General features: G+C 49.1%; 1 long non-coding RNA gene across 1 annotated transcript in view; it reads left to right on the top strand.

The window, feature by feature from the left end:
* The window catches only part of LOC119705554, a 47,604-nt gene extending 28,083 nt beyond the window's left edge, over positions 1–19,521 (top strand). The window contains exons 4-7 of the long non-coding RNA XR_005258262.1: positions 11,755–12,003; positions 14,218–14,287; positions 14,773–15,080; positions 18,735–19,521. This is a non-coding gene — a long non-coding RNA (uncharacterized LOC119705554). The remainder of the gene's footprint in view (positions 1–11,754; positions 12,004–14,217; positions 14,288–14,772; positions 15,081–18,734) is intronic.
* The last annotated feature ends 6,888 nt before the right edge of the window (positions 19,522–26,409 follow it).

The following is a 26,409-nucleotide window of genomic DNA, read 5'->3' as shown; positions in this document are numbered from 1 at the left end:
CAGGCTGTTAAACACACAGTGAGCAGCTGGGTGATGAGCACTGGTGAGTTATTAGACTCTAATTAGCCAAGCCAGGGAAATGATCATCCAAGTGTTTCTTCTCAGTGCTTGTCTTAGCCAAGCTCCAGGTGTTGTAGCAGAGCTGATGTTGTTCAGAGCAACCCAGATGCTTTTTATTCCTGTCAATCCAAGATTACTCTCTGGATGCTGGTGAGTCCATGCAGCATCCCAGTGGCACCTGAGGGGTCTGATGTCTCACATGCTGAGTAGCCAGCTGATGTTCCTTAAGCACGTGTGTTGTTGGAAAGTAAGGCTTCATCTTCATCCAGTTGCTTGCTGGGTAGAAATATCTGATCTAGCAAATGTGTTTCCTCTAGGTTTTGAGTAAAATCCAAGTGAATTAATTCTTTCAGACTTTGCTTTCCTTCTTGTTTGTGGGTGTTTGAAACAGTGTTGGGTTTTTTCTCTGTCCTTCCCTTTCTTCTGTTAACTTTAAGCAGTCTATGCATTACAGAACTGCTTGCAGCTGCACCCCAGTGACTTACCATGTCACAGCTCTTCAATTCCTCGAGGGCCTGTCCTTTGAGCTCTAAGTGCCAAGTCAATGGGCAATATTATAGTTATTTAAAATTTATGCTTCAGGAGAGCTGGAGGCTCTAGTCAGTTCAAGACTTTTGGACAGAGTAGTGAGGATACCCAGCAGCAAGCAGAATCAAAGCTTCCCTTTGTTGATAGAAAAAATAACTGTTCGTCTCCTTCTGTAAGGTACATTTTCCACTCCTTTTTGAGCGTTATTATAGTTACCAGAGGTTCATGTGTTTATGTCAACAAGTGCATTAAGAAACAGTTGTAATGCTGGAGTTTGAGGAAATGTAAGTCATGCATTTTTTTAAAACCAGTTGCAATAAGTGAGATCCTTTAGTGAGATCCTCCAAGCATGACAAGGCTCCTTAGGACTGAGCATCAGTGCCAGGACACTTTGGGAGAGAAGCAGAGAGAAGACCCTGAGGAAGCAGCAGACAGTCACAGACACACTGGTAGCTTGGCCCAGATTTAAACCCTCGGTTTAAATCTACTACCACCAGTAAAGGTAAGGGACTTTGAGAGATTTTTTGCAGCTGCTTCCAAGCTCTATTATCGATGTTGTTGATAAGTGTTGCTCATTCCTGGTTTGCCATTGATGTTCTAAATAAAGGCTTACAGGCTGTGGTTGAAAACAAGAAATGTGATGTTTGAAGATAAATGTTTTGCTGTCTCCTGCTTTAGGAGGGAGAGATCAGGCCACATATTTCAGCTGAAATCAGTGTCTTCTTTAGGGCCCAAGAAGCCAGGTCTATAATCAAGACACAGCTCCTTCCCCTGCCTCTCTCACCCCAGTGAAGGCGAGGTGCAAACATTCTCCCAGATCACTGGGCTCCTGTTTAATTGCTGGGAAGGATCTGTGGTGGGGCAGTGCTGTCCCTGCAGCTTCCAGGGGATCTCCCGTACAAGCTGGAGATGCCTGGCTCTGGATCACTGATCCCACAACAGTCCAAGCAATGCAGGGATAAGCTTTCATGCCATAGCTTTGCCAGCATTTCCTCAAGGGCCAAAGAGCTACAGAGCAGAACAGCTTTGGTGAATGAGTACTAAAACCCTCCAGACAACAGACCCCCAGCAGGGTCCTTTTCACATGGATTCATCATTAGGCAGTAGGAGCCAAGTTAGAAATGCACTCCCTGACCCTGGATTCCCTCCCACTGCCCAGATGCAGCCAGACCAGAGGTGGCTGAGCCCTGCTGAGCCCAGGGTGGCTGCAGAAGGACCATCCCTGGCCAGCACCTGCTTCTCTCCCTGCGTGGAAATTGTCACCTTGCAGCTCTCAGTCCATGGTTCCTCTGGGTGGTGTATGGGCCTTGCTGTGCTCAGCAAGATGAACACCCTCCTAGGAAAACAGAGTCCAGGCAGTCTGCTGACAAGGTTTATGCTTGTCCTGTCTTCTATAAGTGCTGTCAAGTCCTTCCTGGGAGCAGCTGTCATTGCCCCACCTGAGTGACCTCACCTCAGAGGTGGTGGCTTTGCTGTGCTGGCACAGGGCAGGGAATTCTCAGAGTACATGGCGTGGTTCAGGTTGCTTTGTCCTTCCTCTCTGTCTCTGCATGGTGCTGCTTAGGTGTTTTTCAAGAGTGGGAGATGGCTGCCAGGTTTCCATTCAGCAAATATTCTGCGTTTGCCCATCTAAGAGGAAGAGGCGTAAGGCCCAACGTCCTCCAGCAGCTGGGCTCCTGTTCTGGAGGGTGCTGCAATCCCTAGCCCAGATGTTTTGTTCTTGCCTTCCTGCTCCGAATGATGGATACAAATGTCATGAAACAGCTTCATATTTACACAGTAATTGTGCAGGGTTTACTCAACAAATGCCATCTACAGTAATTACTCAGAGCCTGTGCTAACAAACTGTCTTGCTGCCCACCAGCTGCAATAGTGGGAGCCGAGGAAAGGATGGGTTTAAAAAGTTGTTCCCAAAGGATTCCTTTTTCAGGGCTGTTCTCTTGGCTCTGGTGATAGGGTTGTCCAGCACTTTGCTACAAGAGTCTCCTGGGGTTGTGCCAGGACAGCTTTTTCATGACTGAGAAAGAGGAAAACTACTTGCATGCAAGCCTTGAGCTGGTCTGGGACTTAGAGGAACTAGAGCAAGTGATGTGTGTTGAGAAAAAGGAGCCTGTTCCTGAATGACCCTGAAAGGCCATTGGGAGAGCTTAACTCTTCCATTGGCTCCTCGGAAGAGGATATCAAGGAGTCATTTAAATGATGCATTTCCTTACAGATCAGAGCTGATCCAGTAGATTGTCAGAGTGGGAATTGTCCCCGAGTCTTGGTCCCTGGGTGCAAAAATAATTTAAGAAAACAGCCATCTTTAACTGGCAAGTTGTTTACTTTTGTTTCTTAATCCCTTCAAGAAAAGTGACTGCCTTCCTCAGGCATTTCTCTGCTAGTCCCAAATCCCTTGCAATGAGGATTTGTAGATATTGTGTGCCCCATGCTGCAGATATCTGAAAGCTTTTTCCCAGTGCAGTGAATTGTACAGCTGGATCTCCTGTCCCACTGGAAAGAGGCTTTGCTGGTCTCCACTTGTACTGAAGATGCCTCCATAAATTATTTGGCACATAATTCTGGATCAGGTGATTAACAGAGCTGATCAGTTCTGGACAACTGGCAAAGCCAGCAGTGAAGAAGTGGTTGGACATTTCCTCATAGCAAATACTGAAGATCAAAACTCACTCTCTTAATTGCTCAAAAATCCCAAATGGTGATTACTCTCTTACATTGTGATGTCCTGCATCACCTGAAACTGTGGATCTCTGTTTATTGATGTGGTCAGGCAGGAACTGTGTTCAAAGCCAGTCACAAAGCATGAGGAGATTCTGTCAACAAGATGCTGAAAAGCAGAGAAGCTGAGCACTTTGGCAACAAAGTCCTGTGCTGTTGTGTCACCTACACCCTGATTTACTTGCAAGCCAGGCAGCAATGCCAAGCTCTTTGTGAGCTTTGTGCCTTCGCTGAATGGATTTCAAAGCTCCTCTAAGTGCATGGGAAGGAAATCAAAGATAATTTTAAACTCAGCATCGCTTTTTCAGAGTAAAAATGTGTGGCCAAATCGGAACCCGGCCCAAGAGCTGGGTTAGAAATCGGAAGGCAGATCCAAAGCATTTCTCCTGAGGGAAGAGATTGGTCTGTATCTTCTCCTGGAACATCAGCAGCTGGTCCCAGGCAGCTCAGAGCCAGGGACTAGCATTAAGGCAGCCTGGAAAATGCAGGATAGCAGAAGGAATTACCATACTCAAATAGGAATCTCTTCCCAGGCTATGAGACCAGGCTGTCCCTGCTCCTCATAAGGGAAGGTATCAGGCCTTGGCTCCACTCCAGCTGTGAGGAACTCAACACTGGGGAGGTTTTTGTCAGAGCAGCCCACAGATATGAGGTGAGCAGCAGGGTTGAGGTGGATCCTGGTGGACCTGTGGAATTCCTGGCAACTTGTACAGTTGTGATACTAGTCAAATTTGGGGGGTTTCTTGGAATCTGGATCTTTTTGATGGGGTCAGAAAGGTGTGTCTGTTCATGAAACCCCAATCCCTACTTTTTAACAGCCTCTCTTGGAGATCAGCTGGGAGGCTTCCTGCAAGACCCCTTGGCACATGAAAGCAATACTCACTAGGTCAAAAAGCTGCATGTTCAGAGGCATTTGTTCCAGTCCCAGACACAAATCACCTTTGTGCTCAGGCTGTCCAAAAGCAGCTGGAGCAAACTGGCTGCATTTAAGTTCAAGTCCATTGCAAACAGTGTTCAGTGAAGTCCCTTCTGCCTATTCCTGGGAGTCAGAGGAAAGCCACCCACCCTCCTGGTTCAACACTGGTCAAAGTGCTTGGCAGTGTTTTCCCTTGCTGACCAGTCCCTCACGCTTCAGCTGTGGCGTATCTCTGGCTCTAGAACTTACAAAGCATTTCTGGAATGGAAGGAAAGCAATTTTCTACCTATTTGTGTCCATCCAATGGTGTCAAGTCTGGGAAAAAAAAAAAAAAGAGAGAGCAACCAAAGGAGGTAGAAAATGAAGCACTACATCATGCCAGACACTTTCAAAAGCTTGTTTGTAGCAGGGAAGGACACACTGAGTCGTTTTCTTACCAAAAGATTGTGCTCTCTATGCATTTTTGATGCTGATACCTTGTTGTTTCTCTCTATCAATTTATTATTTTCATTACATGAGAAAAGGTGAATGAGTAAATGATACTTTTAGTGCTGTGCTAAGCAGCTAGACTGCAAGTAAACCTCAGCTAAGGATCCTCAAGTGAGAGCTTGTCCCAGCACATCTGAGCCATGGCCTGGTGGGTTAACATGGGGTAGGCAGGAAAGCTGCTGCTGGATGCTCTGGAGCTTTGGAGCTGGCTGTGTCTGGGGTGCTGCTTTTGGGAGGCACTAGATCAAGGCAGTAAAGAAATGAAAGGACTCTGCAGTCAATTTTACCAACAGGATAAGGGAAATGGACAAAAAATAACAAGAAGGTTATTACTTTGCAAGAGAAGAATGGTGAGTAGGTCTGACCTCAGTAAAGAAACAATTATGCTGACTTTTTGTTTGCAGAAAAGTGCTGCCTTTTTTTCTTTTTTTTTTTTTTTAATGAAAAGGGAACATTTCACAATCAAATAATTTATTCTCCTTTGTCCCTCCCCCAAATTGGTCACGGGATATTATTGCATAAGCAGCTTTCTCCTTGAGCAAGGGCAGGTTTTGCTTGTCGAGTTGTGTAGAGCAGAGCTAGTGGCAGTCTGGTGAATAAAACAGAAAGTACAGTTCACTGTGATCCCTGATTTTTAACTGAGGGTCAGAGTGGGCATTGATTGGCATCAGCCATGAAGTAAATCTGTGAGTCTTGTGCAGCTTCAAGTGCTGATTTCAGTGGATGTTGGTGACTTTTGCAGTTTGGAGCCCATCTGCTGAATGTGAGGTGGTGTGTTGGATTAAGGACACCCACAATTGGTTAAGTCATTGCTCTTGGCTGTGACAGCTGATGGGTTCACTGGTGACAAGCTGGTGCTTTCATCTGTCCTCTGAGTAGAACTGTTATTGCAGTGGATGGTTGAGGCTCTCATGGATTCTTGTCTCAAAAACCTGCCAGTGTATGTCAAGATCTCCTGGGAAAGATCCTCCATGGAAATACCAGTTCCAGATGAGAAATATCAAAGCAGGGAATCTGTGGCTGGGAAGGCTGGTTACAGTGAGTCCACTTTTGTAGGGACACCTCTGTGTCTACCACATTACAGATGGGGAAGCTGAGGCACACAGGCATCTCTGGGTGTGTGTTTAGGATCCTTCAGTGGACCAGCAGCAACTCGGGGGCATGTCCTGCCTGCCGTGGTGCCCTAAGCCACATCAGCTGCTGACCACTTTGCTTTGGCTGCTTCTTGTCCAGATGGGTGCTGTGCTGAGCACAGGCGCTGTGTTGATTTGAAACCCAGGGTGGCTCTGACAGCAGCTTTTAGCCACCCCAGCCCTAACACCACCCAAATCCTTTGCAATTCCCTTTAACAAAGCCACTGCCTCCCTGCCTTTGTCCTGGCAGGGGCTGTGTCATGGGACTGAATCTCCATTTTGATGTGCCCACCCCCCCACTTTGGTGACGTCTCCTTTGGTGAGTGTGCCCTGGGCTCGCACCAGAGTGTGAGAGCTGAAATGGAGCACTTGAACATAAGAGCATCCGTCACTTGTGTTCCTCCACAACAGCCTCTTCAGGGTGTTAACTCCAGGGCTGCTGGTGCCTCAGGCAGCATTTTGCCATCAGGAGATCAAATAGGACCAAAAGAATTAAACTTGGTATTTTCTGGTGTCCTTCATAGTCTTCTCTGATCCTTCCTGTGAAAGTCCTTGTCCAAGGAGGGCCCATGGGATGGGACTTCAGAAGAAGGGAGCTTAAACCATTACCAGTCTATAGCTACTCAGGGCATGTGTTCCTGTTGCAAGACAAGGGCATCATTTACCCACTGACATTTAGTGTGGGATGTTAATCAGTGCTGTGAGGGCACCTCATCGCTGACCAGGTCAGATGCCCTAGCAGTAGGTCTGCTCCAGGCACGCCTGTGTCTCCTACATCAGCCCAGCTCCTTCCCCACTAAAAGCCCAGATTGGCTGAGCACCCAGAGCGTTGCCTTTGAAATGCAGATTCCAGTTCTCCATCTCAGGCTCACAAAAGGCATTTTACTGAGATGATCTACAGTTAAAATGTGAAATCAATTGTGGATTGATTGAAGGGCCATTATCATTCTACACCCAGGATGCCTCTGTGTTTTCATGCTGTTCATGGACTTTTTAAGAAAACTCATTACCTTTCCTGAGCTGCTTCCTCCCTTCCCTGCATCTCTGCTGAGCCGCTTCTTGTTTCCTTTTGAATAAGTGAAGTAATAAGAAAAGCACCAGGCAGGAATATGGTTCTGTATTAGAAGATTCATCCTGCTTAATCTGATTTCATTCCGAAGGCCTCTTGTATCTTTATTTCTTTTAACTGTGCTGCTGACTGTTGTCTGCATCTGATGACCTCTGTGGCATTTGGGATTGTGAAATCTGTCTCTGTCCTTTTTGTGCCCCTCCTGCCTCTCCCTTGAAGTCACTGCTGGAGCTGGCAGCAGTCACTGTTTATAGGCATGGAGAAGCTCTGGGCTGTGCCTGCAGCTGTTTTTTTCCTCTGTCCCCGTGTTCAAATGACTCTTGGTAAGCAGGCTGTTGTGACCTGTCTGTAGCTGCACAGGTAAAACTGGCCGTAACAGAGCCCAGCTCCCAGCCCAGTCCCCTTAGACAACAGAAGTGAACAAGTCCTCGGGCAGGACAGTGATAGGTTGGATGTGAACCCAAGCAGGGGATCCCAGCCGATCCCATTCAATCCTGAATGCAGACTCTAATTGGCCAGTGAGATGGGCGGTGTAAACACCTCGACCAAGCAGGTGTTCAAGCAGGGGAATTTGGAACCCCCTGTAAAAGGGGGTGTCTGTCAATGAACGTTGGCTGTTGTCGCAGGAGCTCGGTGTGTTTGGTTGTGTGCCTGTCTCCAAAACTGTGACAGGGAGATCACCAAGCCATGTATCTCCTGCAGAGCAGGCTGTGGGCTGGTGTCCTGGCTCTGCAGGACATCCCCCTGAGGTGTTGCTGTATCCCTGGCTTTCCATCATGGAGGCCCAAGTCTCGGAGCTGAACTGGTGTGAGCCTTTGCAGGCAGCAATCACAGCCAGTGAGCAGTGTGGGTGTGGTGTCCCCATGTGCTGTGTGAGGTAGTTCCTAATTGCTGATCCATCCTGGAGGAAGGGAGCTTGAGGTTTTTTGAAGCTAAGGGAATTTAAAATAAGTCCCTGCAGAGGGACTATTTGGTCCCTGGGATCCCAGGATGTTGCGGTATGGGAAGAGTGCAGCTGGTGGGGCTGAAGCTTCACTGGTATGTGGGAGAGCTTTGGCTCTGCCAGCTTTGAGCATCGTGTGAGTGAGAGATCTGCACTGGTGTGAGGCCTCTGTTGGGTTACTTGGGATATTCCTGAAGGAGCACTGTTTTGTTTCCAAAATCTCAAGGTGAAATCATGTACCAGATGGTCAAATGCAGAAGCCATTCTTGTGTTTTTGAGAGTGATTTCTTTGATTGAAAGTGGGCAGAGGCAGGATGAAAACAGAAGGTGGCTCTTAAAGGGAAAGATATCACTGTATAGAGCAGTTTGTTTGTTTGTTTTCCCCTTCCTGGTCTCATTTCTCCTGTCCTGGGGAACAGATGAGTTGTATTCACTGCAGGGATCTTCAGTGGGGACAGAAAATACTCTGCAGCCACAAAATGCCCAGCATCTGCTGGGCTGCACTTTGTCCTCAGCTTCCTGCTGTAAAGCTGAACTCATTCTGTTCAAGACAACAGATTTCCTCTGCATTTATATCATTGTACACAGATGAAAAACTGGTCCCTTAATATGAATACAGTAGTGAGTAGAGCATTAGTCTAATAGTACTGGAGGGGGGAGGGTCTGTGAGAGGCTTGCAAATAGGCTTGGGAAGAGTTTTTTCTTCTCCATGTTGGGTGGGTTGAACTTCTGGCACTGGTTAAAGCTAGCCCTGACACTGTGGACTTGTTTGTGTTTGTGGATAAAGCATTGAGTGTTGTGTGAGAGTCCAGGCTCAGCCTCGTGGGCAGAGGAGGAGCAAGGTGCATTTTCCTCTTGCTGCTTTTCCAGCTGTTTGGGGGAAATGTAAGCAGTCCTTCAGAGGCTGTTGAGAAGCACTGATGGCCCCTTGGGGAAGGAAACTTTGGTGTTGAGGTTTTGCTCAGCTGGCTTTGCAGAGTTATTCTTCAGGCTCTCAGCAGTGTCCTCCAGCTCTGTGCCTGCTGGGCTGGGATTTGAGCAGTCCTGGCTTCCTCTAGCCTTGTGCCTTTGTGCAGACCCAGCTCCGCTGTCGGGAAGCCAGGAGAGAGTAAATAGCTTCCCTTGGCAAGCACTCCAGAGAGAGACTGGAGGGGGAATAACCTTCTCCTGAGGAGGAGCATCCCTTGGGTTGAGGAAAACTGGGCTAATGACGTGAATCTGTTAAAGGAGGGTAAAATACAGGTTGTATAAGCTCTTAGACAGCTGCTGTTGCCAGGCTGTAGATTTAGAGTAGATTTAGAGTAACAAAAGCTTTATGATTTTTATCCTTTCTTTAGTCCTCCTGTCCCCTTGCACTTCTCAAAGAACAAAGTCCATGGTTTCCATCCTAAGTTCATGTTTGGCTTGTCTTACAGGCTGCAAAATTCTCACACTGGAGGATTGAACCCAGTAAAGGAGTGGTCCCCCCTAAGTCTGGGGTGTCTGTGACTGTCACAGCAAATGTGTATGACACAAAGAAATTCCAGGACAAGGTGAAACTGTTCATTGAGAACAGCCATATGAACTTTGTACCCATCTGGGCTGCGGGCACTGGCACCACAATTGCCACTGACAAACTGTTTACTCCAGAGCTCAAGTTGGGACCCTGCTTCAGACAGGAGATATCTCAGCTCCCGCTTCTCCTGTGGGCTCAGCAAAGAGCAGCTTTAGTCCTTCAGACTAGATCTTCTTCAGTGCACAAGGTCCTGACTCTGTTTGGCTGAAGCCAGAGATTCCCTCAGAAACACATGGTGGCCATTTGAAAGTTGTTAGATACCCCCAAAAGTCACTGAAATGGAAACCAGTTGCTCAATTGTTACTGAATTGTCTTTAGTTCTAATACATTTATTTCCTCACTTTATCAAGTAACAATTGGAGAAAAACAGCATGTCCCAGCAGTGTCTGGCTGGAAAATGTTACATTACCAGTATAACCATAATTTCTCTTTGCAATAACATTGCTTGCTTTTCTGTTCCCCATGGAACATCATCTCACAACAGTAGCAGTAGCTTCTTGGCAGCTCCTCCACTAAATGAATGGTGCTGTTTTATTTCCCCTCTGCCTGGGAGTCTGGGAGGAGCAGCAGAATTTGTCTTTGCCCTGTATCCTCCTCGGTGTGTTTGTCCCCAGCTGCCCAGCCAGGCTGGGCTCTATCAGATCAGACCTAGTGTCTCTTTCCTCTTTGCTTCTGCCTGCTGCCTCACTGTTGCTTCCACAGCAGAAGCCCAAAGCAAAGACAAGCCAGGATGGCTGCAGGACCAGCTCCAAAAGGGAGAGGAAAAGCTCTCTGAGGCTGGGCAGGATGCACTGAGACTGTTAACTGAGGTGAGCTCAAAGGAGGGGCTTCACTGATCCTACCACCTGTGTCTGAAATCAGACACATTCTTATAACCGGGAGAAAGTGGAGCCAAGTGCTTTGTGCTGGAGAGTTATTGGGATGAGAATTGTCTTCTCGAGGTGCCTGTTCTTTTCTGTGACAAAGAGGGTCCACAGTTCTCCCAACACCTAAATTTTTTGGTAGAAAGAGTAGGTTAATCCTACTTTAGGTGTTTAGGATAGATTTTGGAGGGGTTAAATGTATCCCAACCAGCCATCTACATCCACAGAGACACTGCAGGGAGGCAGACCCTAGTCCAGCATGTCCTGTGCTCTGTGCAGCTACAAGCTGGCTACACAAGAGAGTGGGCAATGTCAGTCTGCATGGTGTCATTGTGCTCTGCCTCTTCCCATCTGTACCCACCTGCTTGGTTTAGGGCTGTTGCCAGGGCTGTCAGCTGCAAGAGCTACTACTGGGTGAGCTGAAATGGGACCACTGGGAACACTGGGTGTTCCCAGAGCCACAAATTCTGCACCTACCCAGAGCTTCTCCAAGCTTTCATCCATTGCTGTCTCCAACATAAACCACTAAGCTGGTTACACATCAGTTCTTAACAGTTTTCCAGAGCAACTTTCTTCTATACCATCACTCTGCTGCCACATTTTCTCTGCCTTTCAAAAAACCAGTAACTGCTCCAGGAACAATTTGTTTCCTGGTCATGCTCAGATTTATTGAGAGTAAAATAACAGCTCCAGACTAGCCTGCAGTTAAGGTTTCTTTACATGAAGGAATCAATTTCCATTGAACATTCATTTTGTTTTATGTCTAGCTGGAGTTATTAATCTCTTGTCACTGCATTCCCTCAGTAGCCAGACTGGTCTTGCTGCTGTCTTCATACTGGGGAAACTTCTGTTGACCCTGCGTTCCCACTGTTCATTTCTCTTTGTGAAACACCAGCCCAGCTGCACTGTTCTGGCAAAGGGTGAGATGTTGGGAGTGATTAGGGTTGGATGCTCTTGAAGAGCCGAGGGGATGAGGGGGTGCTGTGGCACCACCAGTGAGGCAAATGGTGCTCAGATCACCAGATGAGTCTCTATACCCTGCTGCTCCTCAGCAGCATCTTCAGAGGAAGCCACGTGAGGCAGCAGCTCCCAAGGGAAAGGTGAAATGGCACTGAAGCTGTTCTGCCCTCTGCCTTCAGCCAGGTCAGTGTCTGATGCAGTGAGACCTGCAGGAAGCACCTTGGGAAAACCCTCAGAGTGTTAAGCAGCTGGTGATGCTCTGAGTTGAGGCAGCAACTGAGAAGATGCTTTTCATGAAGACTTTCCCTGGCTGTATGCAAACAGAGCAGCTGCTGGATGGTGATAAACTCCAGGGCAGCCAAGACCTGGCTGTGGCTTAAGCTTTGAGCTTGGGCAGCCTTTTAGGTAGAAGTTTTATTGCAGAGTGTGCAGTCAGGGAACCTCACCAGAGTGCTGAAACTGAATGACCACATAGAAACAGAAGCTCCTATGACATTTTCCATCTCTGCTTGTCTTCTAGCTTTGTTCCCTTCTGTTACAAGTTCCAAGAGACAAACAAAGGACCACACATCCATCAGCTGTACTGGAGAAGGTTTCGACATATTTCAGCAGCATCGTTGTCCCCCTGCCCTCGGTGGCACCAAGAGTAGATGCTTCCCAGAGCCCCAGACCTGGCAGCCCCGTGTTTAAGCTGTGGCTGCTGCAGATGGACCTGAGGCCAGGCCAGACTGTGAACATGGTGCTGGAAGGCTGCTCCAGCACTGCCCAGGTGAGTCCTCTGCCAAGGGCTGAGCCTTCCCTGTCAGATCCCCTCCACTGGAGCTTCTTCTGCAGCCCATTGATGTTTGCCTGGGAAAAAGAGCAAGTGACTTCAAGAAACTGTTTTAAGGCCACAGGTTTCCATGGCAGCACCAGTTGCTTTCCTTGCTGGTCACCATCAGTTGCTAAGGCATTTTTGTGTTTCCATAGCTACCAAAACCCAGTGCTGATCCCAAAATACAGGCTGACGGAAATACTGCTCCTTCGGGGCAAACAGGAGGTTACCAGTGTTGTGTGCTAAGGCAGAAAGGAAGGGCAGGGAAAGTAAGTTATACTTAAGACTAGAAGCCAGGCAGGAAGTGAATTAAACAAAAGCCACGTGCTTTATTCAGGAGAAGCAAGGAGTAAAACAAAAGCCCTGTGAAGGGTGGGAGTGTCTGGGAGCAGCATTGCTTTTCCTCCACAAACAAACATGAGCAGAGGGCTGGTCTAGCCCTGAGTCCTGGAGGAGGAAAACACAGTGTGCCAGCTCTAATGATCAGTGTGGTGTCCATCCACGTGGGAAACTGTTCCCAGGGATCATTATAATTGACAACTTGACACTTGCCAATATTTCCATAACCACTCACCCCAGTCTCTCAGCCAGCCCTGGTGTCCCAAGGGCAGCCAGGTTTGGCAGCACCCTTAGAGAGCAGCTCAGAGGAGATAATAGCAGGGTCATGGGTGTTCTCCTGTCTGTGCCTTTCTTCCCAGGGGAAATGCAACTCTACAGAGAAAATGCCAGCTAACCTTGGTGTGCATTCCTTAGCTCCAGGACCACTGGGCACACATGTGGAAGTGAATGTGAAATGTGTTTGCATGAAGCTCCTGTTTATACTGGTATTCTGCGAAAGGGTTGCCTCAGTGGTAACTTGAGGAAGACTTGCTCAATCCCCCGCAGTGGGACTGTCACTGTGCAGTTCTGTGCCCAAAGGTTTTGCTGGATAGGGAAATAGAGTGATCAGGGCACTGGTAAGGATGTCTTGCCTGGAAAGACTAAATGACATGTGACATCCATGCCAGCTGTGGCTACCTGGCTCCTTCAGTCAGAGCCTGATGCCCCTGGATGTGGGCTTTTCGTTCTCCTTGGGTCCAAAGGGATTCACAGTCATCAGGCTGGTCAGCAGCCCAGCTCCCTGCATTGCATATGCCACACAGATGACTGTCAAGTCTGTGGGCTCTGCGGAGGAGCTGGGTTGTGCTGTTGTATCAGAGAGAGGAGTGAGAGAAAAAGGGAGGCATTTGGGAACGCAAAACCATGAGAAATCAGGAAAAGGTCTTGAGTATCCAGCTTAAGCATGGTGTTTTCCTGTGAAGTGCAAGACGTCTCTGTTCCTGAGGAGGTTTCTTTTAAAACCCTAGAAGGCCACAGGGCATCCTAGGAACAAGTGATCCCTTCCTTACCTGAAGACAGGCTGGTTGTTTGGGTTTTAGCATGGATTCTTTCCCCTCCACTTCCAAGAGTGGGTTTGCCAGCACTGACCCTTCTATCACCTGTTCCCCCTGATATATGCAAATTTTTTTCTTCTTTTTTTTAATTGGTTCCTACAAATTTCTTGTGAGCATTATGCTTACAAGATCACCTCATTTTACAGAAACAAGGAAATCATGACTGCTGACTTGATGACACAGAAACTTCATCTAAGCCCTTGTCCTTGGAAAGCTCCAGCTCAGCTGTTGTACATCTCAATAACTTCCAGTTGGCTACCTAATGTTGCCCTTCAATGTCTTCATAGCCTTTTAGACATGCTAAACTATCATCCTCATTTTTCGGCTCCGCTCTAACAGCTACTGCTTTCCAGATCATCTCATGCCAAGCACCCTGCCTAAGGGAACTGAAAGCATTAGAGTGAGCAAGAATTCTGTCTCTTCCCAGAGGAGAAGCAGCTGTCAGAAAGGTCCCCCCTGTGTTTCACAGGGTCAGTTACTGTGTCTGGGAATCAAGAGAGGGAAGCCTGGAAAGTGCAGTGGTGGTTCTGCACTTTTTGTGGAGTGAAGGTCTCTGTAACAAAGGCATGGGAAAAGCCAGGCATGCAAATCCAAGCAGGATCCACACTGAAAATGTTACTGATGCGTCTGTCAGACTTGTATGTGCTCTGGGGGTTGAGAAATGTGAAATGCTTTGGAAGGGGAAGGAATTATATGGCTACTTAAGATTATTTTTCCTTGTCTCCTGTTTCGGTAGCAACCCAGTGCTATCCTGGCTCTTCAGTGTCTGCAATGTGGACCAGCAGCCTCTCACTGCAGACACCAAGGTGAGCATCTGTGGGCTCACTCTGGGGTTTGAAGAGGAGGAATGTGGTGGTGCTTTTCTGTTGGGAGGTTCTCAAGCTGAGAAGTTTATTTTGTAGTGTCAGCAGTGAATTGGCCTGAACTGAATCAGCAGAGTTGCTGAAGGACTCAAAATCTCACCTGAATGGGGAACATCCATGCTGGCTCTAAGACATGAAGAGAAGGGAGCAGGAAAGCAGATTGAGGCAAGCCATGCAGTAACATGTCTCCTGGAAAGCATCCCAGTTCTCCAGCAGCCATCCCCTTGTATTGCTGCCAAGCACAGAAACGTGAGCCTGAGAGAATCTCAAACCAGAGTGTGGTGCCTGCAGACAGATCCTCACGGTAAAGAAATGAGGGTGAACTGAGAAGCCCACACTGGGGCCACACTTTGAATGTTTACTCTTTCCTGCTGTGAGACTTTGGGACTGGATCACAAAGGTGATTAATGCTTTACATCTCCTTGCAGGCCATGACGCTCGAGGTAGGGGAGGAACTTCATCTCAGCATCCAGTTTAACCCAGCTTATGAGAACAATCTGAACAGCTGGGTGCCGGAGAGGGTTCTCAGGATGTACTTCATGGAGCATCCTCATGAGGAGCAGATCACTGTCCGGGGAGAAGTCTACTTCCCAAATCTCCAGACCCAGGCCATGGACTTTGGCTGCAACATGAATGACACTGAACAAGTGCTGTATGTGGAGATGACCAACTGCAGCCCAATTCCTGCCCAGTACCACTGGTCATTCCAGACAGACAGACAGGTGAACACCATGAGGTATGTGCACCTTTCTGCTCTGCTTAAACCTCTTCTTAAACCTGGTGTCCTGTACTTCCTATACTTCACAAAGACCAACGGTGTTTGCCTGCAATTTGAAAAAGTGTTTTTGAGTTTTCCTTGTGGAAATAACACTGACCAGCTGTGGTCAGGCTGGAAGCTCAGGGAATAGGTGATCTCTACCAGTTTGATGCTGGTGTAGCCTCCATACTGGTTCCCCTGGGAGGGAAAGCTGCTTTCTTTGACATCTGTGGCCTGAGGTAAAGAACACCTTGGTGAAAGGAATTTTGGCCTGTTCAACCACATTCAGCTTCACAGAGCAGCTCTTTGGTGTTTGACAGTGATCAGCAGGATCTACAGCTTTAGGGATGGCTGCAGCTGCTGGGGGGAGCACCCATTTGAACAGCCCTGGAAGCAGGGTCATCCAGGGCTGGGCTGTGCTTCCAAAACCCAGGAGCAATCCTGCACTCATACTGGGGCACATGTATAAACACATTTCTGGCAGTTCCTCCTGCTGTGACCTCTCTGCAGTGTGCAGAAGTCTAAGCTGGGCCGTTTTTCTGACAGAAGAAAATGGTTTTTCCATAATGCCCCAGGAAACCAAGCCAAGTTAACCATTGGGCATCAAAGTGCTGCTGTTACAAGGAATTGAGCTCATCCAGAAACAGTTTTGTTCAGAGGACACAGCCTCTTGAGAGCTGTAAATCAACTATGACTCTGAGGAGGGCTTAGGAGAGAAGCCCTAGACACTGGGGCAGCCCATTTCCAGCTGGGTCTTATCAAATCCCAACAACTTTTTTTTTTGTGTGCCCCTTCTTGATGCACAGCACCTTCATGAACAGACCCTGGAATGCAGAGAAAAGTTGCCAAAAGCAGGTGGAGGGAGGTGGAGAAGAAAGAGCAGGGCTGTTAGCTCAGCTTGGAGGTCCCTGTTATCTTCTGCCAAATTAGATTAGGGTTTAATTACAACCTAAAGGGGAAATCTAATTTTGATGCTAGAACAATGCATATATTTTTCAATAACAGAGAAATAAGCACATTCCAGTGAAGTCTGCGAGGAATTAATTTCCTCTGGGGCCACTTGTTGGCCATTTGCCTGTTTCTCTCTATTCCAGTTTTTTAGAACCAATTTAGGCTTTTGGAAATGGGAATGCTGAATCAGTGTTCAGCTTTTAATCACCCCATCTCCCCCTCAACTGGCTTTGCTGGACCTGAGCCTGCAGGCACTTGCTCCTCCTGATGCTGAGTCACCTGAGTCTGAGGAGCTGGTGGCAGCTGAGGGTCCCAGGCATCTGGCATGAGAGCAGCCTCTGCTCCAAAGGGCTTGGCAGGGCCCTGTTGCTGCCTCTCTCCTGCTGAGGATGCTATGGCAGCTGCCTGTTCTGCTCTGCATGTTAATTAGGCAGGAATGTATTTTCTCTGGGTCCCTCAGCAGCCACCATGTGATTGTGCGTGGCAGAGCTGCAAATGAAGATGGTCTCCAAGCTATTAACACCTCAAATTGCTCATCAAGAGCCCAGCAGAAGGGCAGCATGTCAGATATTATTTCTGGCCCACATTAAGAACTGTTGGTATTCTAAGGGATCAGAATAAACTAATTCAGTCTGACACCAAGGGAATCAGGTATCAAGACTGAGGAAGGTGAGATCAGTACAACTGAAGCATCCACACATCCAGCCTTGCTGGAGCCCATCAGCAGAGCCTTTCAGCATCCATCAGACACACACATTAATTTTGGCCAGGGGAGAAAAATTTTTTTTTTTCCTGCCTGGATTAGACTCTTGTGTGCTTAGATACTATTTTTCCTTCCAACTGCTCAAGCCATTTTTTCCTCCTCACTCTCTAGTCCCTGCTGCTGCTTAGAGGTAGAAGCAGCAGAGTCCAGCTGTTGCTGTGGGGTTGGACGTGTCCAATCCATGCCCGTGCTCTGATGCTGTGGAGCCATGAGTCTCCTGTGGTTACTCTTTGTCTACAGGGTTAGAGCCAGATGAGAACAGGCTCTCTTGGCCCCTTGGGTTTTTGAGTTAAGCCTTTGCACCAAGATGTTTTCTGTAGCATTGGAATGGATCTTTAGAGTCTCCCCACAGGAAGCACTAAATCTGGAATCTAATTCAAACATTTTCCCCTATATTTTACCTTCAAGGTTTCTTCTTGAAAGACTAATTTGTCCCCTTTCTAAGGCCAGTAACCATCTCCTCAGCTTTCTTTGGGTTTCCCCTCAAAAGAAAGACATTCAATACAAAGGATATACAAGGATATTCTTAGAGACCTATGACAAAGGCTGCAAAAGGCTCAACCCCAAATGTAGCTTTTCTCTAGAGAGCTTTCATCCTTTATTCAGGACCCATGCCTTGTCATCTGCATTGATCACTGCTGTTCCTGCAGCACCTCTTTGTCCCCTCTGTGCAAGATATGTTCCCTCTCTGGGACAGAGCTAACAGGCACTGAGCAGTCCATGTGCCAGGATGGATCAGCAGGGAGCTCTGCACCTCCATGGCACATGTCAAACCACCTTCATGTGTTGATCTGACATCTCTGGTCAGTGGGAATATCTTGTCTACAGATCCAGGGTAATGAATTGCCAGTAGATTATTTGGGGAAAGGATTTGTTGAGCTGAACATGTAGAAAATGATTCTTCCCATTCAGGATTTTCTTGGCCAAAATTTGTGAACAGGAGCCTTTCTTCTCCCAAGTGGTTCTTCCTACAACATTAGTGATTTCTCCTGTCTCTGTCATCTCTCACTGCATGTCCCCAGGCAGGTGTCACTGCAGGGAACCTGCAAGCCAGATCACAGCCTTGGTGCTGACCAGAAAAACCAATTCTGTGTTATAGTTGATGGGATTTTGCTTTGTTGTTTTTATAACAAGGAAGAAATGGAAAATGCAGACAGTGAAAAAGAGTGCAAGGCAGAAATCTGACAGCAGTGCTCTGTCAGCCACTGGCAGGGAGAGGCAGGAACATTGGGAACATCCATCAGAAATGCATTTATCCCCCATGACCCTGGTGCTGGGAAGCCTCAGATGAGTGACAGTAGTGCCCACCCCCTTCTTGCCCCTGGTCCTCTCAGCTCCTTAGAGCCCTATGTTTTGGGCTTTGGTAGCCTCACAGGTGCTATTTCCCTGCTTAAATCCCCTGGGTAACTTAGAAAAGCTGAGTTGTGAAGGAAAGACACTCCTGATGTGTTCCTCAGCTGCAGGAGGTTTGGCAGCAGCAGAGCAGCGGTTTCCTTGGTGTAATGGAGAAGTTGTTTCCTATTTCTCAGAGTTGGAGGCTCTTGGAGCAAGTGCTGGGTGCTGGGCAGGGATCACCTCTGCCATGTGACTGCCATGAACAGCTTGCAGAGAGTCTCTGTACTCATAGGCAGAGGCACTGGGGAGCTGAAGCAAAAGAGACTTGGAAATTTGCTACTTGCTTCCTTCAGACAGAATGAAAAGTAAGATGCTTGCCAAGGAGAGGGTTGTCAGTGAATATGTATTGTTACCAAGTCTGTAGTAGAGACACAATGCTGGACATGAGATGTGGGACAGTGATGCCTTGTTGGGACAAAGATGGGTGGTGATAGTTTCCTATGTTCAGTGTGTCTGTGGACTTCTTTTGTACCTTCAGCACAGTGATAGTCACCATGCACCTTCCATCTCTCTGCCTCTTCCAGCATGGTGCTGCTCTTTTCCCAGCTCTCTGTCCGGCAAGTCATCCAGCCTGCCCCCAGGCCTGCGCATGGCACCTTCTGATTTTGCTCTGGGAGCACTGCAGCTTGTTTGAGGCAGCTTCTTCTGCATCAGGGCTGGTAGCCACTGTCACACACCTGGAGGACTTTGACTTGAGGCATTGCAACGGAAGCTGGAGCCCAGAACAGCTGCATGGGAGTCACTTAACTCTCACACTTGGGTTTGGGGAGCCTCAGCCAACTCCTTCGCATGAGACTTGTAGTAGATTGTTTTTCTGTTGTAATCTTAAGGTGTTCCTTATTGTGAGTTTATAGTGGTTTGTTCCATGTAGCCTGGTTAGTTTCCCCAGTGGTTTTGCCTTGAAGTTGTTTACTGCTATTTTCCCGCCTAATCTTAGGTCAGTCCCCAGGTCAATCTCCCTTGCACCTTCCTGATTTTCTGGAAATCCAATGTACTTCCCTACCAATCCTGCCCTCTTCCCTTGTTCATCAAATGTAACCCCACCCCTTTCTCTAGAAGCTTCCTTGTCTATCACCCTTCCCTTGAAGTTCCGTTGGTGTGCCAAGCCTGATCCCCTCCCATGTTATCCCCTATTGGTTACCTAGAATCTGATCCCTGCCTACATTCCTTCCCTGCTGTTCTACTATTGGTTATCCTTCCCTAGTACCCTCCCCTGGTCTTAAGTTCCTGTTACCCTGTTGGAGCTTTGTCACTGGACTTTGTCACTTTGTCCTTGGACTTTCTCGGAGATTAAACCGTCTTGAGAACTTACACAAGTGGCTCCTCTTGTCTCCTTTGTTCTGGCTTCCTCGACTCGGGATTCCTATCAGCTGCACAGAGCAGCTTTGCTGCCTCTGGGAGTTGGGCAGCTCTGCTCTACTGCCATCCAGACTGACCCGAGGGGTGGATAGGGGGCAGCCACTCTCGGCACGAGCCAGGAGGTGAGGGCTAGCCAGAGGATCACGAGGCGACTGCCCAGGTCAGAGAGTAGCAGAACCTAAGAGCTGTCATTCCTCACTGGACTGGGTTTTGGAGGGGTGAATTGAGGGTACAGAAGGTAAAGGAGAAAGCATTGCCGAGGGGAAAAGCACTGTTCATCCCAAGTGCTGCCAGCTGGCACTTAACTATCTCCCTGGCTTTGTACTGTGCCATCAGGACCAAGCCTGGGAGATGTTCATCAGTCATTCATGCCCAGATCAAGCTGGGGGATGTTGGGTGGGGATTGCCTTCTGATTTTGGAGCCAGTCAGCAAACCCTCTTGCTCAGCAAACATTTTTCTTGCTCTGCCAGCACTGTTCAGCTGCAAATCTGGGAAGCAGCCTGTTTTCAGGGCTAGTCGATTTGGCAGGTGAGTTGTTACACACTCATTAACGGATTCCAACTTCCATTGCCACTGTCCTGCTGTCTGGATCAACCAACACCTTTTCTGGGTTCTGATGAGTGTTGGCACCTGGCGTTCGGTGTTCGGTTCATCCCGCAGTGCCCATTCTGCTTACCAAGAGTGGCCCCCTGAGCACTTGCACTCCACGGTGCGTCTCCATGCCAGAGAGCCGGCCCCCTTACCCATTATACGTTTGAGAATAGGTTGAGATCGTTTCGGGCCCAAGACCTCTAATCATTCACTTTATCAGGTAAAACTGCCCATTGCCAAGTGCCAGCTATGCTGGTTCCCTCCTGAAACTTCGGAGGGAACCAGGTACTAGATGGTTCAATTAGTCTTTCACCCCTAGGCACGGGTCAGATGACTGATTTGCACATCAGGACTGCTACGCACCTCCACCAGAGGTTCCTCTGGCTTCGCCCTGCCCAGGCACAGTTCACCATCTTTTGTGGTGAAAGATGTCAGACCACCTTCGCGTGTTGAAGCAAACAAAAAAGCACGGATGCTCACACTCCACCTCCCTGGCCCTGCGAGGGAGCTGCGGGCAAGACCCGGGATCCCACCTCAGCTGCCCCTCACCTTCATTGCACCACGGGCTTTTGACGAAGAGCGTTGGGCAGAAATCACATTGCATCAACACCCGCCTCAGGCCTTTGTGAAGCTTTGCTTTCATTAAACAGTCGGATTCCCCTGGTCCTCACCAGTTCTAAGCCAGCTCCTAGGCCCTGGCCGAGGCATGGCGCCAGCTCGGGACCCCCACCCTGGGAACCCTTCCCCACACGAACCGCTCGGCCAACCCCGCCGGCTTCTGCCCTTGCTTTCTGCACATCTTCACTGGCCAAGGCTCACAGGGGGAGCCCAAGGTACATGGGCTCTGCAAAGGGCATCCCTCTCTCTATCCAAGTCATTCTGCTAGTGCTGCCTGGATTGCTCCTGCACGTAATTCCTCTGGGCAGGAGGGGCAAGAGGTGCAGGACGTTCAAGGCCTGTTTCTACAGGGCGTTATTGTTTATGAAACAAAACATGTATGTTTCTTTGCAGTTTGTTGGTAGGAACAGCCCTCATTGCTTGAGTCAGTGACTGGTAAGGTGACCCAGACCTCGTTTCTCTTATTTTTTCCATATTTTCCTCACCCTTCATTCTTTTCCTGCTTCCTGCAAGCTGTGCATCAAACAGTTTTCCCAAGAGAAAACCCATCTGAACCCCTGGCACAGCTCTGCCAAAAAGTGCCATTTCTAGTATGGTTGTGTTCTTTTCTGGTGCCTCCCTGTCTTCAGAGGATAGCTGAGAAATCTTTCAACTCTTAGAAGAAGAGGCTCAAGCCCCTTGTGGTAAATTTGAATCCAGGTGCCAAATCTTTACGTGTTTTTTAGTGTAAGTCTGCACTGGGAATTTTTGTGCTGATTCCTCCTAGCCCAATGTGGTTCCTAGACAGGGAACACAACCTAAAACTAAATCTTATAATGAGGAGCATCATCCAGATGCTCCTTGAATTCTGACAGTTTACTGTGTATTGTCATTGCCAACTCAGAGAACCAGCAGCAGCTGGGTTAAGGTGTGAGGACTTTGGGATGTTAGAGATGTGTCACCATTGATCCATATGCCCTGAATGCAACGGGAGGCAGCCAGGAGCAGAGCAAAGAGGGCTTCAGCTTCCAGGGAGATGGAATGGGGTTCACCAAAGAGCAGGGCAGCCACAGAAATGCCCATCCCAGAATTAGTGGTGTGGGATAGAGCAAGGATTGATTTACTCTCCACTGTGTGCTTCATGTAGCAGAGGGAGGTAGGAGTTCCAAGGGGTCGGGCACCCGAGGGGTCCTCTGGGCCCAGCTGCCATGCCATGCATTTTCAACAGTGCCTGACTCAAAGCTGCCTTTTCAGTGGCTCTGCCCTCAGGAGAGTCATCTTTCTCCTCCACAGGAAACCTTTCCAACTGGGAGCTTGTTTTGCATGTTCCCTCTCACTGGTAACTGTCACCTCTTTCCTGCCTTGCTGGCCTCTGTCACCACCCACTTGTCCCCAGCTGTCCCCAGTGTCACTTGGACCAAGTCAATCCTGTCTGGTCATTTCTTTTCCCATCTGCAGAAGCTCTGTGGGACCATTGGACTGTGAGCACATCCTGGGAGTATGCCTGCCTCGTTCTAGGTAAAGCAGGGACAAATTCTGATGTATAATGTGAGTGACCTTCAACAGTAACTCAGGAGCAACGTTAACTCAGCTTTTACACGGGGTAAAAGCCCCGCACACCCTTTATCTCATTTCTGCCAGGGTGAGGATGCCTGCACCTTCTGGGCAGGAGATGGATGGCAATGCCGGCATACTCAGCAGGGTGGAGCTTCAGTGTCTGATTTATTTTGGGATTTGACCCTAGGAAGTATATTAAACTGGAGCGTTTCTTTGTTTGCTTTTCATATTGTGCTCATTATCGTTGCAGCTTTACCTTCTCCTTGCGAGCCCCGTGGCGACCTGCTGCAGAATCCCATCAGGAGGGTGCGCTGGGCTGGGGCTTCTCTGCCTGCCCGGGCTGTGCCTCATCAGCGCGGGCCGGTGGAGACACCTTCTGGGGGTCAGCAGAAGTGGTTCAGACGAGCGGGAACGTTTCCTCTCAGGTGAGGACTTCAGGACGTGCTCTATCATTTCACCTCCCTCCTTTTCTCACGCTGCTCTTGGCCCCGTGGAAGGACAGCAGTGCTGGCAGGCAGGGAACCTGCCGGCCATGCTGTGAGCTTGTCCTCAGGGTTCAGCTTTTGAAATCCAGCTTCCCTCTCCTGCAGCCTTTGCCCTAAGAAAAGGACAGATTGAGAATCTCTCTCTTTCCATGGCTGGAAGCCTTCTGCTTGCCTGTCAGATCCAACCAGGAGCAAGCAGCCTGCTGCTCTCAGGTAGTTATGCTCAACCAGTTCTTTGCTTTCCCACTGTTTCCTAATATTGCTAGCCCTTGCAGCCATACTCTTTGTGTTTTCAAGCTCTCAGCAGCTGCCCCCATGAAGACATCTTAAAATGGTGAGTATCCAGATCCTGGCCACGAAGACAGCTGGAACACATCTCTCCTCCTTTGCTCTCCATTACAGGAGTCAATAGTCATCTGTTTGTAGAGCTGATTCTTGAAGTAGCTGCAAAGATTTTGGTTGGTGCAGATTTCTTTAAATAGCACCTCCAAATTACAGCTGTCGGGGCTTGTTTAATTTTGAACAAAGACTACAAATTGTATTTCTGTTAGAGCTGCTGATTTCTTCAGAAGGACCTTTGGCTCCAGTCTGATTGAGAAGCATTTTTCTGTCTCATAGAGAATCAGGAGATCACCTGATGCTTATAAATCCCCTGGCTGCTGTGCAATGCATGAGGAAGGAGAAGATTTAATGGCTTCTGTCATCTGTACAATCAGTGCAAGTCAGAATAACCGCAGTAAAGTCAGTGGAGACTACTTCCAGGGTCAGAACCTGTCAAGAGAGGGAAGTTTAGCTGCCTAAGGATGATCTGTACAAGAACCTGCTGTGCCAGCCTGCAGTGCTGATTGTGGCAGCCCTGGTCCAACTCACCTTGGAGCAAGTGGCTGAGGAGCTTTAGCACCTGCACCCCGAAAAATTGGATGAGCTACATCCCATAGGAATACTCTGGGAGAGGCATGAGCCACGTTTGGAAGCCTGAGGGGCCTCAGACCCTTCCCTGACTTTTGGTTTTGAGAGTAATGGTACAGTTGTGGTCTGTGGGTTTCAGCAGGAGCTGAGGACTCTGAGTGAACTCAAAAATCAAATTTGCAAACATCCGTTAGCTGTCCATGGCTTGCTCCAAAGTGCCCTTTTAATCTCTATCTGATTGCCTGGAGGAGAAATTCAAAGTGCATCATGTAAGGCCATTTAAATACCTCCAGGGTGGGTGGTCTCTCGTGCTTTGTCCTGGGATCACCTGGAAAGAGTTGGTGCTTTGTTGGGAGGCTGGTTTTCACACAGTACCCTGGCTGTGCCTAGTGGGTGGTCCCTGGGGGCCTGCTCTAGGGAAGCAGTATCAGCACTGTTGACTGTCCAGGAGTTGGCCATGATGATCCATGTGGGTCCTTTCCAACTCAGGATGTTCCATCAAACTCTTGCATTTAATGTGGAAGGAGGTTGGTGGCTTTTGGTGCATGTGCTCAGTGCTGGCAGGGACTTCAGGCACTATCATTACCTCTCTGTCCTGATGTTGGTGGCTCTTACACAGCCTGAGCTGGCAGGGTCATGTCATCCCATGTGACTCTTCACATGAGGTTTGCAGAAGCAGTGTGATTTCTATCTGCTCTATTTTGGGAGGTGGGTGTGGGAAGTGGTGTAAAGCTGTGTCCTGAGCAGGCTCAGAAACCAGCACACAGGCTGAGACTTTTTTTTTTGGGTAACATGTCAGAGGCTGGGACCAGTGGGTGTCATAGGGCTGTCCTGGCCCTTCTAGGAAAGATTCCTTTTTCCCTGGTGTCAATCCACCTGTGCTCCCATTAAATTCCCACATTAGTTCCTGGATGCATTTTGTCTTGGGCGGCTGGGTTGGATGAGAGCGACACAGTGGGGTTGACAGTGTGTTGTCAGTCCCTCCAGCTCCAGGCTGACCTGCTTCTGTCAGGAGGCGTAGTTTCAGCTCCGCAGTGCTGGTGGAAGCATTTCCACAGCCCTTTGGCCCCTCTTTTGGGATTGGTCCTCTCTGCAGGCAGAGGAGATGCTCTCTGTTCCTTGCCTTCCTCCCTGCAGTCCTAGCTTTGGCCTGGAGTGTTTTCCTATGAAGTGCAAGACATCTCTGTTTCTGAAAAAGTTTCTTTTAAAACCAGCCCTAGGAGGCCACAAGACATCCTGCAAACAAGTGGGACATCCACAGCTTCTCTGGGCAACCTGTGCCAGTGCTTCACCACCCAGACAGGGAAGAATTTTTTCCAAATATCTAAATCTACTCCCCTTCACTTTGAAGCCTCCTCCCTTACCCTGTCACTACATGCTCTTGTAAATAGTCTTGCCCAGTCTTTCCTGTTAATTCCCTTCAGGTACTGGAAGGCTGCAATTAGGTCACCCCAAAGCCTTCTCTTTTCCAGGCTCAACAATCCCAGTTCTCTCAGCCTTTTCTCATGGGAGAGTTACTCCATCTTTGTGATCAACTCGGTGGCTCCTCTGGACTCGCTCCAGAGGCGAAGAAACATCTGCTGTGTCACAGCGCCGTGGGGAGAGAGACAATAAATACCCAGATAATGCAAGTGCTGTTCACTTGCGCGTTCACTTCTCCCACTGTGCAAATGCCTTCCACAGAAATCCCTTTCCCGGTGCCAAGGTAAGTCTCTCGCTTGCATCCTGGCATTTCACTGCGTGGCTGACGGCGAGAGCCCGTGTGCTGCGCGCTCTTGTGTTCAAACGAGCAAGCTCGGCCGCTTCTGTGGCGGCTGCGGGCCGGCCGGCGGCTTTGCCCCGTGTCCCGTCCGCGGTGCCCGGCCCGGCCCAGGCCGCTCTCGCCCGCTGCCCTCAGAGCCGGAGCTCGCGGCACCGGCCCGGCCTGAGGGCGCGCCCGTGTGGCCGAGCGCCGCTACTGCAGCCCGGCGAGAGGCCTCCCTGCGGGCGCGGCGCTTCCCCGCCGCCCTCAGGGGCCCGGCGCGGCTTCGCCCGGCCTGCCGTGTCAGATTGCAGGCATATCTGACAGTGCCCTGCCCTGCCGTGCTGTGCCTTGCCGTGCCCTGCCCTGCCCTGCCGTGCTGTGCTCTGCCCTGCCGTGCTTTGCCCAGCCGTGCCCTGCCCTGCCCTGCCCGGCTTGCTGTAGAGGCAGGGCTCGGCTGCTGGGCCGGGGCGCGGCATGTGCGGTGTGAGGCCCCCGAGCGCAGCCCGGGCTTTGCACCGCCCGCTCTGTGCTGGGGCTGCGGGTGGGAGAGCGGGACCCTGCGGCTGAGCCGTTCTAAACGCCCTCCCCGCCCTTCCTGAGCCACTTTGCAAAGTGAGGGTGTTTTTAGAGATGAGACTTTTTTAATCTGTAAGCACAATGCGTTTGTTAGTTTGTGGGTTTGTTTTTGAAGGTTTTGTATTTCCTCACCTTTTCCATCACAGCCTCTTCTAAAGATGCTGCAGTATATTTGTATCTCACCTGACAATCCACCACGTATGCCTGGTTTCCTTTCACAAATACTAGGTCCTGTTCTTGTAACTAATTGTTCCTATCTCTTACACGTGGTTCCTGGAACACTATCCAGGCTTTCTTTTTAGCGTCCTTTGTTAACATTTTGCAGGTGTAGTTGTGTCTTTTAATTCTCGCAGTGGGGTGTGGTTTCTTAGCACCAGGGT

This window comes from Motacilla alba, chromosome 11 (genome assembly GCF_015832195.1).
Source record: "Motacilla alba alba isolate MOTALB_02 chromosome 11, Motacilla_alba_V1.0_pri, whole genome shotgun sequence".
Lineage (NCBI taxonomy): Eukaryota > Metazoa > Chordata > Aves > Passeriformes > Motacillidae > Motacilla > Motacilla alba.
Note: the sequence above shows the minus strand (reverse complement) of the source record. Positions and strands in the feature narration are given on the sequence as shown.